General features: G+C 49.0%; 2 non-coding genes across 2 annotated transcripts; both read left to right on the top strand.

Annotated features, from left to right (window-relative positions):
- Positions 1-677: 677 nt before the first annotated feature.
- Positions 678-749, top strand: TRNAQ-CUG. Its single transcript has one exon. It is a non-coding gene; the product is annotated as a tRNA-Gln (tRNA).
- Positions 750-2,074: 1,325 nt separating this feature from the next.
- Positions 2,075-2,148, top strand: TRNAN-GUU. Its single transcript has one exon. It is a non-coding gene; the product is annotated as a tRNA-Asn (tRNA).
- Positions 2,149-2,378: the final 230 nt, after the last annotated feature.

The following is a 2,378-nucleotide window of genomic DNA, read 5'->3' as shown; positions in this document are numbered from 1 at the left end:
CAGGTAAACATCTTCCTGGTACTCTGAAATTAGCAATGATGTTTTGCTTCCTTTCATGTCCATATCCTCTTCTGAATCCAGCCTGAATTTTTGTTAGTTCCCTATCAATGTTCAACTTGACCTTGCAGTCCAGTGCATTATCCCACAGGGCCACACCAGGACTTACTTATGCCAAGAAATGTTAATTACGGGGGTGGGGAGAGGTGGTAAGAAAGCCTCATCTTTCTCCCGCCCACTGATGATAGATTCAAACTGCTAACCTTGCTGTTAGCAGCACAAACGCATAACACACTAGGTTACCAGAGGGTTCTTCCCTGGTCAATGGGAAGAGGACAAGTGTAATGAAAAGGAAACACTGTATTTTGGGCGGTAGGGTAGCAAGACTTTTACGTCAGGTTAGGAAACTGACAGAGCAGGTAGGTTGGGTGGAGGCTTAAAAAATTCTTTCGTGTCCCTAATCCCGGCGTCGATCTTTTCGCCTTTCCGGAGCTACAAAACGGACGCGCCCCGAGACACAAAGTAAATCAGGAGCAACATCTCCCTTTGCAGATGTCCTGTACTCCGGTCTTGCTCAGCAGCGGAAGAAATTCCAGAAGGAACAAGACCCGGGCCAACTAGGGAGGCTGAGAAAGCACTTCTACACTTGCAAGTGAGTGAGAGCATTCACAAGCGTGGCTGGTTCCATGGTGTAATGGTGAGCACTCTGGACTCTGAATCCAGCGATCCGAGTTCGAGTCTCGGTGGGACCTTTCCCTTTAGTACAAATCAACACCGACTTTTACTCTGACAGCCACCCAGGCAGAAATTCTATAAAACAAACGGGTCAAATAGATAGCCAATGGGATGTACGTTCTCTCCTCCAAGACAGCCGCTCCAGGACCTCTCCTCTCCCGGGAAATCACAGGGGTGTACCTCTCTCGCCTGCTCCGTATTCACGGTCCCAGAGGTCGGGTTCTCAGAGTGGCCCGAGTCTGCAGAGTCCAATGATGGCGATTTCTCACCCCGGCCTTGTTAAGTGCGGTCGAGTCGATCAGACCCATATGGAGCCTGGGTCTTAGGGGTTGAAAAAGGGCAGAAGTGGCGCTGCTAAATCCTAGACCCTTAGAATTTTTACCTGGGACAGCTTGTGATTGCATCCATTATGCTGTTATTGTTGTTAAATGCCATCGAATCGATTCTGACTCATAGCGACTCTGTATAGTGTTTCCTAGGAGCAGCTGGTGAGCTTGAATTGCCGACCTTGCGGTTCAAACCGACTATGCAGTTCAGCCACAGTGCCTCACCAGAACTCTAATTGTCCTATTTATGCACGGTTAAAAAATAGTTCATTTTCATCTAATCCTGTCAGCCTCCAGAATCCCAAATTATGTTGAGGCCACTAGGAGCTGCAGTTGTCCGAAACTTTATACCCGAGTATAGAGGAATCATGCTATCAAGTGCCTTCGAGTCGGTTCCGTCCCATTGAGACCCTATATGGGTTCAGAGCGGCTGGTGGGCTTGAACCGCCGACCTTACAGTCCAGTGCATTTACCCACAGCGCCACACTAGGACGTTGGACTGCAAGGTCGGCTGTATACATATAGGTCAAGTTACAGGGTCACTATGAGTCGGAACTCACTAGACGACATTTAACAACAACAACTAGGTACCCGGATCGCCTATTTAGAGGCTTGAAGAGGGAGCTGAGCTGTGGGAGCACGGCCGGTTCCCGCCCGGGTCTGGGGCAACTCAGGGTGAAAAGGAGCGAAGAATGAAAAGTGGAAACTTCCGCTGAGACAGAGGCTGCGATCCTCACCTGCGAACCAGAGCCTGGCGTTCACTAGTTGGAGCCTCAGCATTCACTTAGGCTCAGTATGAACGTTCAAACGTCACCAACCACACGCCTCTTGGCCTCAAAGTCACCAGCATCCCCAGGCTTCTGAAGCGGGAGTGGGGGTGGGGAATGGGGGTACGTTGGATAAAACAAGAAGTGAACTTATCCCAGTTTGCTGGTAGAGAAAACTTCCCAGTTTCACGGTGAACAATAGACAATTATCTAAGACACAGGGCATCAGTGCAGATCACAGCACACAGCGTCTCTGTGGCGCAATCGGTTAGCGCGTTCGGCTGTTAACCGAAAGGTTGGTGGTTCAAGCCCACCCAGGGACGTTTATGGAGGAGGTTTTTTTTTTTTTTTTTCTCCTCCAGCACTCTCCTGAGCGTTTGTGTCATGAGAGGGTTTTGGATTTTGGTCAAATCCTTTCTCTGCAAGGATTGGAAAATCTCCACACCCCCACACACCACTATTTTTCCTACTAGAATAATATATTGGGATCCTGGTGTGGCGTTGTAGAATAAGCACTGGCATTGTATGATAAGCACTGTAGGATAAGCACAAG

This window comes from Chrysochloris asiatica, unplaced genomic scaffold, assembly GCF_000296735.1.
Source record: "Chrysochloris asiatica unplaced genomic scaffold, ChrAsi1.0 scaffold00042, whole genome shotgun sequence".
NCBI lineage: Eukaryota > Metazoa > Chordata > Mammalia > Afrosoricida > Chrysochloridae > Chrysochloris > Chrysochloris asiatica.
This window is presented reverse-complemented; position numbering and strand designations above follow the sequence as displayed.